This window comes from Acomys russatus, chromosome 9 (assembly GCF_903995435.1).
Source record: "Acomys russatus chromosome 9, mAcoRus1.1, whole genome shotgun sequence".
Classification (NCBI taxonomy): Eukaryota; Metazoa; Chordata; class Mammalia; order Rodentia; family Muridae; genus Acomys; species Acomys russatus.
Window position 1 is genome coordinate 35,228,464 of NC_067145.1, and position 16,173 is coordinate 35,244,636.

The 16,173-nt window shown below is 45.1% G+C and overlaps 1 protein-coding gene across 1 annotated transcript in view; it reads right to left on the bottom strand.

The window, feature by feature from the left end:
• Fancc (FA complementation group C) overlaps positions 1-13,545 on the bottom strand; it is a 116,208-nt gene extending 102,663 nt beyond the window's left edge. The window contains exon 1 of the mRNA XM_051151144.1: positions 13,347-13,545. The gene's annotated coding sequence lies outside the window, so the exon portion shown is untranslated. The remainder of the gene's footprint in view (positions 1-13,346) is intronic.
• Between the last annotated feature and the right edge of the window lie 2,628 nt (positions 13,546-16,173).

The following is a 16,173-nucleotide window of genomic DNA, read 5'->3' on the forward strand; positions in this document are numbered from 1 at the left end:
CTAGTAATGTGTCTTCATTTGCTTCTCGGTTGATGTGATAAGACACTTCCAGAAGCAACTTCAGGAGGAAACAGTCTAGCTCGGTTACAGGATACAGCTATCATCAAGGGAGGCCACGGCAGGAGTCTGAAACAGGAGAATACTGCTTACTGGTTTGCACCTCATAATTTGCTCAGCTTGTTTTCTTAAACAACTAGGACCACCTGCCTAGGGGTGGCACCACCAAAAGTGGGCTGGTCCCTCACACATCAGTTGTTAATCAAGAAAATGTACCACAGATTTGCCCAGATACCAACCTAAGGGAAGCTCCCTCTTCCAAGACATACTGACAACCAAGATTAGCCGTAACATAATTAAAATATTAGAAACTGGCCAGGCTTGGTGGTACACATCTTAATCCCAACACTGGGAAAGAAAGCAAAGGTAGATGCAGATGGATGTCTGAATTCGGGATTAGCCTGGTCTATAGAGCCAGTTCCAGGACAGCCAGGACTTCACAGAGAAGCTCTGTTTCTGAAAAAATATATATATTTTAATTAATTTTTAAAAAAGAAGAGAGAGCCAGGCGGTGATGGCGCACGTCTGTAATCCTAGCACTCGGGGGGGGGGGGGGGGGGGGCGAGGAGGAGAAGAAGCAGCAGCAGCAGATGAAGAAGAGTCTTCTTGCTTTTGTCACTGGTGACCTTCTTCCCATCTTTGCTTCCAATAGGAGTCCATCATTCAACAATAGGTAAAACCAAGAAAGATGCCAACACACTTGTAGGAAGCCTACTTATAGTAAGAACTCAAAAGCACTTCCATTGAAAAGGTAGCAGTGCTCCCCGCTCTCAGGCAACTGTGGCCAATGAGAAAAATCAAGACTTATATGCCTATGAAACCTACTTAGCAGGTAGTGGGGAAGGCTGGGAGGAAAGGAACAGAGTGAGGCACTAACCCACTATCTCCAGACAGAAAAGGAGCCTGAGTTATGCAAGGTCACAACACAGGAGCAAAACAAGCCAGCGGGGAACCAAACCATCAAACCCAAACCAAGATGTTTATCAAACTGCTTAGGAAGAGAGCTTTTAAATTTATATGTCTTCTGTCTGTCTGTCTCACAGAGAGAGAGAGAGTCACACGCCACAAGGCACAGTGGGCAGAAGACAACCTGCAGGACTCAGTTCTCTCCTTCCCCGGTGTGGGTTTCAGAAACAGAAGCCAGATGTCAAGCCTGGCAGCAAATACCTTTACCCACTGAGCCACCTCACCAACCCAGGAAGAATTAAGCTAAAATTTAACTTTGTTTCTCACACTTGAAGAACTGCTGAGAGCCCCAGGACAGGCTCAAATTCTCTTTTATTCTGTTAGGCGTCACTAACATTAACCAGTGAAGCCCTACGCTTGTAATGCTTTTGGTTACGATAGAACTTTTGAAAGTATTGCTCTTTACCAATGTAGCGCATGAACAAACAGCAAACGTATAAAATAAGCAAACTTCAACTGAGCACAGTGATTTGACTCAGGTGATGATATGGTCACTGACAACTGCTCCTGACCAGCTCTGTGGACTTCACCCTGATTCTAGAACGGTGGCACTGATATGTGGTGAGGTGTCTGACTAGCCAGCCACTTTCCTCTTCTAAGTGACAACAAACGCTACAACCACTTTCATCTTTGCTCTTTGGTAATGACTCCCTGCATTTCAAGCAAAGCCACTTGGTACCAACACAAGCAGCTACAGACAATGGAAGTTCAAGACAGAGTACCTGGTAGGACAGGCAATTAGGTGTCTGAAAACATGGGTTTTTAAAAATTCACCTTCTAAAGGGTAAAGAGTAAGTACAATCTTTCTAGACAACTTGAGCATACTTAGTAGACCCCACCTACTTCATCTCCCTTACCTCTGGGGGCCGGCAAGCCTCAGCATGAGCGTACATAATAGTGCTGAGGCCACTGAACTCACACGGAAAGGCTTTCTTGTGGTTACATTTTAGTTCTGTATAAAACCAAGCACCTGACTTTGTTTCCGTTATTCTCTCAGCCCGTGACTTGGTGTTAAGATGGCACAAGAAATCTTCTTTGATGGACTCTCTACTCCAAACACAGCAACCAGAAGGGAAGCATCAAAGAGAAAAACCAAAATGATGTGGGGAAGCTAAAAATATATATAAACACTTCTTGAAATAGATACAGGACAGAAACATAAAAATGCAAAACCTCTCACGGAAGAAGGTTTGTGCCTCTGAGCTCAGTAACCAAAATCAGGCAACAGAACTGCAGGCTGGGCCAGAGTTCAGGCAAGCTGGGATGAGGACATCTGAGCTGACATTTCCAAAAGCAACGCCTTTTCGCCCCAGCCAGTCCATGGTGCTGTGCAGGGCCAATCAACGCGGCCCAGGCCTCAGCCAGCTCCCTGGAGATGAGCTGTGCTATGGAACAGCAGCAGCACCTGCTGAAGAGCCACAAGGAAGTCAGTCCACAGCTGACTCCAAAGCACTCTCTTGCTTTTACAACTAGAGTCAGTGTTGCCAAAACTGTCTGAACAAGCAGTGCCCTTCTCACTCCCCCCATCGCCTGTACTCACCACAGGAAGATGTGTTTGCTTCCCTCACCACAGCAGCAGCCATCTCAGGAAAGACTGTTAGACCCCATTCACATTTTCCACGAGATACAAAAGTCCTCCTGGGGTCTGAGGGCACAGCTGAGCCAGGAACACTGCCAAATAAACCCTTTCCTCGACGACTTGCTTTTGGTCCTGGTGTTCTGTCATAGCAACAGTGACCCTAATTAAGACAAGTTGGTACCAGGATCATGGGATACAGCTGTGACAGACCTGACCATGTCACTTATTGGAAGACTGTGGAAAGACTGTGGAACTTTAGGCTGGAAAAGCCAGTGAGTGTTCAAAGCTTAGCGAGCTGTACTGGGGGAGCTTTGACGACAAGAATACTGAGAGCAATGTGGGCAATGGGGCCTGGCGGGTGAGGTTCCAGGGGGAAGTTTAAAGGTCACTCAAAGACTCTCTCAGGGCTATTTGTTATTTTGAGTTGATGATCTGTGGTTCTGGTCAACTGGGGCTGAAGAGTCAGCTGTGACCAGAGCCACTAAAATAAAACCTTTGCTTTACTAGGACAATTGATGCTGGTCAGCTGGAGCTAAGAAATTAGTGGTGAGTGAGACACTGAAGGGAAATCTGGGAAGTGTTTCCTCAGAGTCAGCAGCACACAGAAGTTGTTTCAGAGACGGTCAAGGTTGTTACCTCACGCTGGCAGCTGAACGTGGTAATGGGTAAGAGAGCCCAGGTGGCACTGGTTTTGAAGGCATGAAGGGTCACGGAGAGCAGCTGAGGCTTGGCACTGAGAGAGGCCAGGAGAGGCCATTGGAGAAGGTGCAACCTCAGTAGCAGTTGAAGTCCTAGGACTGAAGGAGTCATGGAGGGAAGTTGAGGCTTGGCACAGGGGGAGAGCCCTAAATAAAAGTGCAGCCCAGTTGCAGCAGAGACCCCTCACATTTTGGAGATGCCAGCAGCGTGGAATGGCCACAAAAGCAGCAGTGGAGTAGAACCTGCCAGAGCCTGGAAGACAAGCTGTGTGTGCTGCAGAGGATGGAGCCAGAAGTAGCTCAAGCCCTTTGGGAAAGCCCAGAAGGTTGTGAGTGAATCCCAGTATTGGACACTGAGTTCTTTACACTTCTAGGGTTTGGTTTTCTTTGTTCAGATTGTAACTGTGCCCTGGTTCTTCCCTCTTGAACTAAGAAAATATTTAATTTTCATTTTTACAAGAGCCCACCACTGAGAGACTGAACTTTAAAAAACATTTTGGCTTTTTAAAGGGCTGGATGTTTTAAAGAGACTGGATTTTTAATGTGTTTGAATTTGTGAAGACTATGGGAATTTTCAAGTTTCTATGTTTTATATTGTGACATTAATATTAATGTGCCATCTTGGGGAATAAATGAGAAAGAGGTTCTAATTGAAAAGTGCTGTGTCTGAGTGTCAAGTTGACAAGTTGTGCTAGCTAGTTTTACATCACCTAAAGTTATCTGAGAGAAGGGAGCTTCAAATTGAGAAAATGTCTCCATAAGATCAGACTGTAGGCAGGCCTGTAGGACATTTTCCTAATTAGTGATTGATATGGGAGGGCCCAGTATATTGTTGGTGGAGCCACCTCAAGAGTGGAAGTCCTGGGTTCTATAAAAAAGCAGGATGAACAAGCTACAAGCAGCAAGCCCGTGCGCTGCACTCCTTCCTGGCCTCTGTATCAGCTCTTGCCTCCAGGTTCCTGCTGAGCTTGAGACCTGTGCTGCTTTTGATGCTGAACTGTCATATGGAACTCTTAGTGAAATAAACCTTTCTTCCCCAGCTTGCTTTTGGCCACAGTGTTTAGTCACAGCAATAAGTAACTCTGTAGTTACTGCTATTGTTTCTACGACTCCTAGAACAATAACTTTATTAGTTAATACAAAGACCTCAATTATCTACCTTCTACTTTGCATCCCTCCACCACTTTTTGGTTTGGCCTTTTATTTTCTCATTTACCTCACTACGTAGCCAAGTATGACCTCGAACAGACTACACAGCTCTGGCTAGCTGGAACCTTGCAGTCCTTCTGCCACTTTGCTCTTCATATGGCAGGGACATCCAAGAACACAAGACAAAACATACTCAACAAAGAACCATGACCAACAGATTAAAAAAGACAAGATGGCTAGGCAATGGTGGTGCACTCCTTTAATCCCTGCAGATTAATCAGGGGGCAGAGGCAGAAGGATCTCTGTGAGTTTGAGGTCAGGCTGTTCGACACACCTAGTTCAAGGATAGCCAGGGATATACAGAGAAACCTTGTCTTTAATTAATTTAATGAAAGTAAAAAGCAAGATCGTTTAGCAGTTGGTGATGTTGGTGATGCGTTTCAAGGTACCACACTATGGACATTAGAAAAGGGAAGTGGAGTCTGCAAGTCAGGAAAGAGGGTCAGGAACGCCTCGCAAGTTCCTAGAATCACAAGCAATCTAAGTGCCAAAGTTTTTGTTTGTTTGTTTGTTTGTTTGTTTATTTACCATTAACAGAAATAGTTTTAAAATCAATTTTATAATTCCTTTTTAAAAGGGGGGGGGGCATCCTAATGTGTAGGTATCCTGGGCAAAAGCACCAGAGGGTGCAGGCTCTTTGTTCACACACCAAATGGGTCCAGGGTTGCTAATGCATACCTGACATCTATCTTTATGTTTCAATATAGAAACATGCTAAGAAAATAGAAGTCATCATATTTAATGGTATGTTTTAAGTTAGCTTTTCAAATGTACAGGATATATCATTATACAGCACTTTAGACACTAAATAACTTGTTCCTTATTTTCTACAAGACATGGCAAATACTGTGCTGGTTTGAATGAGAATGCACCTCACAGGCTCATATATTTGAATACTTGGTTCCCAGTTGGTACAACTGCATGAGAAGGATAAGGAGGTGCAGCCTTGTTAGAAGAGGTTTCAAAAGACTCAGTCTCGGGGCTGGAGAGATGGCTCAGAGGTTAAGAGTACTGACTGCTCTTCCAGAGGTCTTGAATTCAATTCCCAGCAACCACATGGTGGCTCACAACCATCTATAATGTGATCTAATGCCCTCTTCTTTCATGCAGGTGTCAGGCAGAGCACTGTACTGTATACATAATAAATAAATCTTTAAAAAGATATGAGCTCTCAGCTACTGCTCCAGCACCACGCCTGCCTGCTGCCATGCTCCCTACCATGATTGCCATGGACTCTAACCCTGTGGAACATAAGCCCCAAATTAAATGTTTTTTAAAGTCACCTTGGTCATGGTGTGTTATCACAACAATCGAAAAGAAACTAAGACAAATATACTAAGGGAACTAGAGGAACTAGCTTCCTCTTCAATCTGCAGAAATAAAACTTTTCACAGCATGCAGCTGGTGTGGTGGCCCACACCTGTAATCCCACCACTCAGGGAGGTAGAGACAAGCAGATCTATGTAAGTTCAAGGCCAGCCTAGTCTACAAAGCGAGTCTAGGACAGCCACAGCTATACAGAGAGACCCTGTGTTGCGGAAGTTTTGATTTACTATAAGTAAACCAGGCCAATCCCAGTTAAGTCATGTAGCCACAAATAGAATTCCCCTAGAAATCTTTAAAAGAGCCTCCAAGCTCCCCTTTGGGGTTGCCACAGGCTGTTTCTGCAGAATAAACGCTCTTTGTTTTTACACACTATTTAAGTCTAGGGTTTTTCTTTAGTGATTTTCAGACCCTTACACATGAGTATGCACACATCTGTAACCTCAGCACTATGGGGGCAGAATTAAGATCCTTGGGTCTTGATGGTTGCTGTACTGTACAAGTGTGTACACTCATATACACAGGTACCCAGGTGTGAACACACACACACACACACACACACACACACACACACACACACAGAGGTCAGAGGACAACTTTGGAGAGTTGATTCTCTCCTTTCATTCTGGGTTCCATCAGGCTAGTGCATTAGGCACTTTTACTGACTATCTTGCCAGCCCTAAAAATTTCTTTTAACAAATGCTCTCTTTATACTGGCTCATCCTGAAATCTTTCCTTCAGCAAAGCCAAGAACCCAGTTTTACCTAAGTTGGGTCTCAAAAAGACTAAGAGACTTGCTCAGATTGCTGTAGAAGCAAGCTAAGAGGAAGACCAAAGACACACTGATCCTATTTTCACAATAGAAAAGCATGGTACATGGATGTAATATGCTTAACTCTGGCCCCACCTGATCTGTTGCTAAGCATATCCTCTGCACTTCTAGTCAGCCTTTTGGAGGAAGATCCAATTGTTTTTTCAAGTGCTGATTTCAGTGCCTTGAGATCCGTTACAGCTCTGCCATGGGCACTGTTGAATGTTGAACTAACTCCTGTAACCATGTGATGATATGTAATGTTCCCCAATTATCACTGATTGGCTAAATAAAGATACTGAAACCTGGATAAGAAAAAGGTAGGTGGAGTTTTAAGTTTAGGTTCCTGCGCATAGGTTTAAGAAAGAGGACAGAGGAGAAGCAGATTGGAGGAGAAGTAACTGGAGGATAGAAAGCTCAAGAGAGAGGAGTCGAGTCGCCATAAGGCAAAATGGTGATAAGCATGAAGCTATAAAAACAGATGATGGAGCAGAACTGCCCAGGAGTCATCAGACTGGCAAATGATTGACACAAATAGCCAAAACACTATGAATGTAACACAAATAGCTAAAACACTATGAATGTAACACAAATAGCTAAAACACTATGAATGTAACATATATATAATTCCTGATTGTTTCGTGGTTCTTCTTGCTGTAGGTAGTTTGTTATATATGTGTGTAATAATATAAATGTATATGTAAAAAATATTTACTTAAAAAATTTGTTAAAGTACTAGAATTGGAATTGTTCATAATCTGCCCAGCATAGTGCTTACAGCTTAATAATAAATCATAGTCTCTCTGTGTCAGTCATTGCGGAACTAGCTGGTTGAAGAAAACTGCTACCATAATAATTTACTTTATTAACTAACTTAGAAAGAATAAATTATATTCCTACACAACCTCTCTGGTCAGCCTTATATATGCTTATATATGCTTCATTTTCATGTTCCCAGTGACTCCTCCTTTCCTCACTATTTTTGGTCTCTTTTGGGAGTATCACTTCAGTCTATAGTTTCTATTTTATACTTTACTAGTATATTTTCTACAACTTGCTCCCACAATAGCACAGCACCTTTTCCAGGGACCGGTCTTCCTGCTCTTCCAAAGGTCCTGAGTTCAATTCCCAGCAACCACATGGTGGCTCATGACCATCTCTACAATGTGATCTGATGTCCTCTTCTGCCCTGCAGGTGTTCATGCACTGTATACATAATAATAAATAAATTTTTTTAAGTTACTTTTTAAAAATGAGGAATGATAAAGGAAATAGACTCCTTATCATTTTATTCTGGATAAGATAGTCAGACTAGCATATTTAACCCCGCCTTCTCACTTCCTATCCACTGAACACCACAATCACAACACTCAGGAGGAAGGAAAATCAGATACCATTAAGAGAATGGAAATACCTCGAGAAGTAGAAATGGGAAGGAGAAATAAGAATGGTTAAAGGATAATGCCTAACCAGAAAATCCTAACACGCATTCCAAAAGGAATGCAGTATACAATAGCAAGGGAAGGACATCAGCTGACGGTGATGAGAGGAGGAGGAGGAGGCCACCCACAGGAAACAGAGCCACTCCCCAGACTGCAGCTTACCCACCCTGGTGTACTTGTGACAAGGCAAGGACCACTATTATTTACACCCAGGAATCCCATCTGGGGAAGGAGCTGGAGAGTCAGTGGCAAAGACGTCAGGGAGAAGGCCAAGGACTACAGGAAACTCACCTGGTACTGAGGTGAAAAATCACACGAAATAGGAAGGAGAGAACAAAGGGTGCCAAGGAAGGCTTGCTGCTCGAGGGAAAGCTCACATCTGCGGCTGGGTGACACAGATGACAATGCCACCAAGTTGAAGACCGTCCCTACCCTGGCAGCTATTACTTGTACTACAGAAAAAGTGATGTGTGGGGCTGAGGAGCCTTGCGGACTGAGGTGGAGTGTCCAGAGCAAGAGTGGGGTTAAGACATGCCCAAACCCTGGAAATCTCATGCCCTGGTCCTGCATGTCCTGGGGCACATGGCCTTACAGTCCCCACCTCTGCTACCCTTGAGGTGGTCACATTACCTGGCAGCCAGGTCATAAGTTAAACTTCCTCACTCTTATAAGGTCATGTCCAGTTGCATCTAGAATTCCTCTTCATGCAAATAAGGCATTCTCAGCACCCTGGCCCCAGCCAATGGTGTACACTCACCCTGACAGCCTCTACCCAGTCCCCCAAAGGTTTTGTTCCCCCCCAATTAAACAAGCTGTCTCTCACATACTCACAGCCTGAGGTCTCATCACACCCAGCCTTTCCGTCTCCCACTTCCTCACTTCAGGATCAGCTCAGGATCTGCTGCTGGTGCAATTGACTGCGTGCACACCCACATTTACAGTAACAGAATAATTAGTACACAAAAGACTGTCCCTGGCTGACTTGAAAAGGTGTTGATCCTAAGTTCTTAGCTCCAGTAGGGAAGCTACTGTCAGCTATACAGTTAGATGTGTATAATGCATGACAATGTTCCCATGAACGCACGTGTCTGTACAAGCACCAAGTGTCTTTAAGGAGTCTAACCTTAGTGAGCAGCTGCTGCTCTTTGGATGACCACAGTTCCCTTCTCCGCACGCTGGCTCCAGGAGATCCCTCACCTCTGACCACAGGCACTACATTCATGTGCGCATATACGTACACACACCTCTACAAATAATTTAAAATATACAAATAAATCTTTTTTAAGTGTCCTATACTTTTCAATATAATTAAAATAACAGTCCTTTACAAGTGGGGGGGGGATCTCCTTCCACTGAGTCTATCTTAGACTCATTGATTTGTAAATACTTCCTTTAAGGTAATGCTCAGCTTTGGGAGCTGCTCCCAGTCAGGAGACGGGACCATCGGCCAAGCCCAGCTATGTTACACAACATACAAAGGCTGGAACCTGGTTCAGTGATACGGACGCCTGGACATTTCAGTGCCAACTTCACATGGCTTCAGGGGGAAGCAACACCCACCTCAAAGGATCATCTTGACATTTCTCAGGACAGTTCCCAGCGATGCAGACAGACCTATGAGTGGGTTCTAGGGTAAGCAGAGACTCTAAACAATGTCACCTAGCCGAACAACTTATTCCAAATGCTGTCTTGTTTGCCACTTTTACTAAGCTCCCGTTAGCCTGTGATTCCTCTCTTCACCAGTGTAATTAGATGTAATCACTGCCCTCAAAGCTTTTCCAAATATAATCATGGTACAAGGGGGTTCAGGGTGGGAGGAACTGCATAGTGCTTCGAGCTAAGAATCTGGAGCCCAATCACAACCCTCTACTCTTCACTAATTGCTATCAGATCTTGAGTTCCAACATTGGTAAATGGTGTTAGCGTCCCTGAGAGCCTTGAACTAGAGGCTGGGTTTCCTCACCATCACAGTATATCTGAGCCGGAAACCCCTTCAGATCAACTGAGATTAAAACTTAGCTTGGATCTTCAAAACAGTTGCTTCCCTCTTAAACAGTGTGGCATGACCATATACCTTTGAGAGGGTGGCCTGGGAGCCTGACCCTGAGGTTATTGGGACCTTCAATTCTGAAAGGGTTCCTACTACCATAGCTACTAAGACTTATGTGCCTAAATTATCTGCAAAAATACCATGTATGCCAAGATCCTGATTCCTAGGGTGGAATGAATACACACATAAACACACACACACACACACACACACACACACACACACACACACACACACACACTTATAGAGAACACTTTCCACAAGGCACAGAAGAACTGCTAGTCAATGTGCCAGAGAGGGCTGCTGGAAGCCTGTGCCTGTTTTCCTACAGATATCACACTTCTGTTCTCCTCCTCAGTAGTCACAACCATGTGCGGAGTCTGTGAGTCCTCCTATTAACCAACCAGCTGGGCTAGAGATGGTCTTGAGGCCCCGAACAAGCCCAGGACACTGCATTCTTGTCACTTGTGTTCCAAATGATCTGAACTAACGATGGCAAAGGCTGAGTGGGAACTGACGAACTCCCTGCTGCACTCACTGAAGACTGGATCACTGCAGAGGATGCATGCAGGGCAGACGATGCTGTAGAAAATGAATGGGTCAAATTCTCCCATAGAGAAAAATCTAGGCTGAGGTGATTTGTTATGAAAATTCTATCAAATCTTTTTTTTTCCTCTCTCTCTCTAGACATGGTTTCTCTGTGAAACCTTGGCTCTCCTATACTCACTCTGTAGACCAGGCTGTCCTCAAACTTACAAGAATGCTGGGGTTACAGGCATCCACCACCACACTTGGACTATCAAATCTTTTTAAAAGGATAACATAAATCCTTCACAAACCCAGGGGAGGGGAGGGGGGGAGCATGCTTGAATCACCCTGACACTCTGCTGTACTCCAAACCAAGGCCATGGTGCACAAAGAAGTCACCGTGTCAGCAGTTTCGGCACCAGAACCAGCACTTGTCAAAAGACAACCAAGACAATGAGCCGTCAATGCATCCAACAGGTACAAAGGTCTCACTTCGAATACCCAACTAAGAATCCACAACAGCCTAGCTACAAGCAAGCCACCCTCAAACCCAATAGAGCTCTGGGAAACGTTCAGCAGAATGCCTCCTCTCTTGTATGAGAACGAAGAACAGAAAGCGTCAGATGAAAAATATACATAAAAATGTACTCACAAAGTACATACATATATGTGTATACATGGTACCATGTACTTTGTGTGTATATATATTTTTATATATATTTTACACACACACACACACACACACACACACACACATATAAATCCTATGCACTCACAAGGCATTAAAAACCCAGCAGACAAAGCTACACAGTGAAACCTTGGGGGGAACCCACAGGACCCTTAAGCACTGGATTGGCACCTAAATCTTTGTATTCTCTTTTCAACAATTATAATTACTATTGCTGCTACTACTGCTAGGCCTTAGTTTGAAAAAGACTGCAAAATTATCTGGGCATCTCTGCTAGGCCTTTCCCATCACTGTTGATTATACTGAAATAATTTCCCTGTTAGGAACTCCTCCTACAGGAGTGTATTAGATTTCTGTTGCTATAACAAAATGCCTGAGGTAGTATACTTTAAAGAATAGTTTGTGTGGCTCATCATAAATTACTGAATATTCAATTATGTCTCTTAAGAGAATTGTTTCATATTAAAAAGTTAGCTAATCAGAAATCATAAACAACAAACAACATGCATATCGTAAACCAGTAAGACTTTTTTTAAAGGAGCATCCCAGGCTTAACAAACCACTCCTACTGTGGTTCTACCACTGGTGTGAGATTCCTTGGGGCCTCTCTGCGCCTAGACAATCCACCCACCTTCCTACTGGCCAGGCTGGCCTCCCTGAAGCCGGTTTTATAAAGACAAAGATTTGAGTAAGTGCTGCTGGAACTATCTGCCAAAGTATGGAAGCAGCTAAGTACCCCGTCCATTTAAAATGTGCATTCAGCTTCCCATGGGCAGCAACATACCATCCACCGCCACCCAAACAAAGTAACACTTTGAACAGGGTTGGGGAGCTAGCTCAGTTGCTGCTAGCCACGCAAGCATGGGAACGTGAGCTCCATCCTCAGACTCCAGAGTTGTTGCTTTTCTCTTTTAGGTGTGTGTATGTTTAAGATTCTAAGTGTGTGGTCCACACTTGTGATCTCAGCAATGGGGAGGGAGAGAAAGGCATAACCCTAAGGTTTGCAAAGTGTACTGTCTGGGGGTGGGGGTGGGGGCGCTAGTAAGAAGGAAAAAGGAGAGGGAGAGAGGTGGCCCACTCCTGAACACCTCTGGCATCTACACACACACACACACACACACACACACACACACACACACACACGGCAGCCAGTTCTTGTGAGCTCTGCCATTTGGAACCACACTAAAGGCGAGGGCCATCCACAAACAGGTAACACATGTCAATCGCACCCGCTTAGATTCGTTGAACGAGGCATGGGATCTTTCGAATCATCGAAAAGTCCAGACACACACAGGTCTCTCTGATGGAACATCCCTTGGCCTGTTCGAAGATTTTCGTCCAGCACGCACTCCAAGCCCAGCCACCTAAAAACAGTTCGAACAAGACAGCACACTGCTCCCTTAAACCTACTCGGCCCTTGAATGGTCAGGGTCTGTCACCTAAGCAGCTTGAGGAAGAGCGTTAAGGACCCTGGGCAGGCCTGCTCTAATGGATGCCGAGCAATGAGCTTCACCTTTGCTCAGTCCTTTCAAAAGCACTTGCGGCTGCGGTGAACTCACAGGAAGAGGGTTAAGAAATAAACTAAATTAAAATTAAAAGGAGGTAAGAGGGGAAGGTAGAGACTCCCCTACCCTCACACCATGCCAGCCGCACTAAACTTCACCGTCGGCCACCCCATCCCCGGCCCGGCTCAGCTCTAGAAGGCTCCACACTTCGCCGGTCCTTCTCCCGTCTGAGCCGCCGCTCGACGTCGACCCCGCCCCCACCGAGGTCGGTTTCCGTATGCCACGCCCACTGTGTGTCCGCCTCTGCCGAGCCGGGTTCAACTCTCGCTTAGCCACGCCCCCACTGTTGGCCCCACCTCCCACCTGGTTCTAGTCCCGCCCCCTGCCCTGCCCTGGACCCGCCTCCCAGAAGGTCACGCCTCCTATGGGCTATGGCCCCGCCTTCTTCCCCTTCCCCCGTAGCCCGTGCCCGCCCACCGTGGCTTCTCACCTTCCCGCCTCGGACCCGGCGCTCTTCTGGAGCGCGGCTTGACCACGATGAGGCTCGGCGCGCGTTCTCGCGAGTTTTCCTTGAACCCAGCAGGAAGCGGAGGCCTCCCCGGGTGGTCCTCACCCAGAGCTGCCTCAGCAGACTGGGCCGCAGCGAAAAAGAAGCCACCAACCGGCTTCTGCGGCTTGAAAACTTGGCGAGGCCTCCCGGCGGCTTTTTTGTTTTGGCGTGTTTGGAATTTTCCCGCGGTCGCTCGGGAGTGGGGCTGCGCGCGCGCGCACACACACGCACCCGCAGTGCACTCTGGGGCCGAGCGCGCCCCCGCGGCATGATGGGAAAATCCCTGGGTTCTTGGGGAGGAAGTGGGTGAATACGCGCCGTGGCTGCTCAGCCGAGCTGCACAAGGGCATCATAGAAAAGAGAGCCCTGGGATGTCGTTCTTGAGAGAGAGGCGTTGCCACATTGGTCAGACTCCACGCAGGGTTCAGCCTGCAGCTTCCTAGTCGTGCGCCCAATAACAAAGGAGTTTTTTCTTTAGCGATCGTCCCAATCCCAAGTCAGGCCGGTACACTGCTTAGTTCGGGTTCAAATCGATTTCAAGTTGCTTTTAAGCCGCATAAGTGGAAACGTCCATACTTGTGTGACGAGACTTGTGTTATCTTTTATTCCTGATTTTTAACATTACATGTTTGTGCTTGCCATGTGAACATAAAGGACAATTTGCGGGAATCAGTTTTCTCCTTTCGCCAATGCAGATGCACAGAAGTCAGGTTTGGTAGCAGGGCTTTTACTTGTTGAACCATCTTACCGACCCTTACTAAAAAAAAAAAAAAAAAAAAAAAAAAAGATTAGAACTGTGGCCTGGAGAGATGGCTCAGAGGTTAAGAACGTTAGCTGTTCTTCCAGAGGTCCTGAGTTCAATTCCCAGCAACCACATGGTGGCTCACAACCATCTATAAAGAAATAGGGTGCCCTCTTCTGGCGTGCAAGTGTACATGTTGGCAAAACACTATACATAAATAAATAAAATTTTTTTTTAATTTTTAGAACTTCATGACATTGTTTCACAGATGTTTGAATCGGGGAGGAGCCCAAATAACCTTAATTTATATTTTTTTTAATTAGTGCCTCACAACCATCCATCATAGGTCATAAGGCCACAACTTCAGGTATGCTTTAAAAATAAACTTGTAAGGGAGTAATAGATGCATGTAATAAATAGCTCTTATTTAAATTCTCAGATATTATAAAGACATATCCATCTCACCAGTGAACAAATCCAGTTCATAAAGTCAGTGCTACCAATGTTGTAAAGCTTAAATTACAAAATGAATATATTGACTAGTGACAATTTGTCTGTGTGTTGGGGGTGGTGTTGGGCTTTTTGTTTATTTGTTTTTAAATCAAGGGAAGGGTGCTGGAGATGGCTCAGAGGTTAAGAGCACTGACTGCTCTTCCAGAAAACCTGAGTTTGAGTCACAGCATCCACACGGCAGGTCATAACCATTGAGAGCCCCTGTCCAAGGAAACCTGATGCCCTCCTCTGGCCTCCCTGGGCACCACACTGTGCACAAACATACATAAGGCATAGTGTCCATACGTGTAGAATCAAGCGGTTAGCCTTTTGTTTTTTTTTGTTTTTGTTTTTGTTTTTAACTTCCTGAGGCTTGTGCTTTTTGGGTGTGTCTAACCTAAAGCACAGCAGGTATGGTGAGACAAGTATGAGTGACACCTTAGCCTTAAAAAAGTCATATATACAATGACAAATTGTAAAAGGTTTTGTTAGTACTTTTTGGTACTCAGATTTTTGTATACTTGCCAAAACAAAACAAACAGTCTTGACATTGTGAATTTATGTCAGTTTAGTGGTTAATAAATACTGGGCTGTTTAACTTCAGCATGTAAAATGGCTTCATGTTTAGGCCTAATTTAGACTAAACGGGAAGCATGTACAGCATAAAGATGCACATGTATATTCTGGGGTGTCATGGGTGTTCCTTCTGTGTAGCATCCGTATGTGTGGAGCTGTCCTTCCCTAATTCTTAGCAGTAATAAAATGGCCACCTTGTGACATGTCCAATGAGTTTGCTGAGAAACAAGTGCAGCAGTACAAATCCTATTTTTGAATTGTAGCAAAAAAACTGAGTATGGGTCCCTCTGAAAATGGTTTTGGTTGGGGTGTTAAGAGAGCACAAATACTGTGGCAAAATGGAAATGGCTAAGGTAGATAAAACATGTTAGAGCCTTTTAAGTTTTTACGTCAAGAGAGAAAATGAGAAACCAGCAGCTGAGGCCGACGATGGCTGCCTAGTCAAGCCTTCCTTCAAATTTCAACAGCTGCATAGAAACACCTGCCTTGGATTCCACAGTGTGATCTGGATTGTAGTAAGAGTGACTTAAGATGCCTCGCTCCCACACAAGCTTGGGCACCCGCATGCTGTCTTGCTGGTGGCTCTGATACTTTATGCCTTTGATGTGTCAAGTGTATCTCGTGTGTTTGCGTAGGGCACTTGCCTTGCGTCCATTCCTTCCAGCCTCATGTTGATCATACGGTGGGTCGTGCTTCTGCTTCACAGAGAGAACCAGATGCAGAGCTGTGTTTTCTGGCTGGCCTCGGGACCAAGTTTCAAAACCAGGTCAGTTGCCCTTTGGCTGCTTGTTATGTGCGTGCTCACCTGAAGCTTAGCTGAGGAGGGCATGGGAGCTAGGGCTATGTGACCCACGAGGTTACTTTACTCCCTCTAAAACATTTTGACTGAGGAAACATACACTGAATTAGAGAAGAAAACTTTATGAGCATGAAATGTCAAAAGCTTCAAGAGATGCG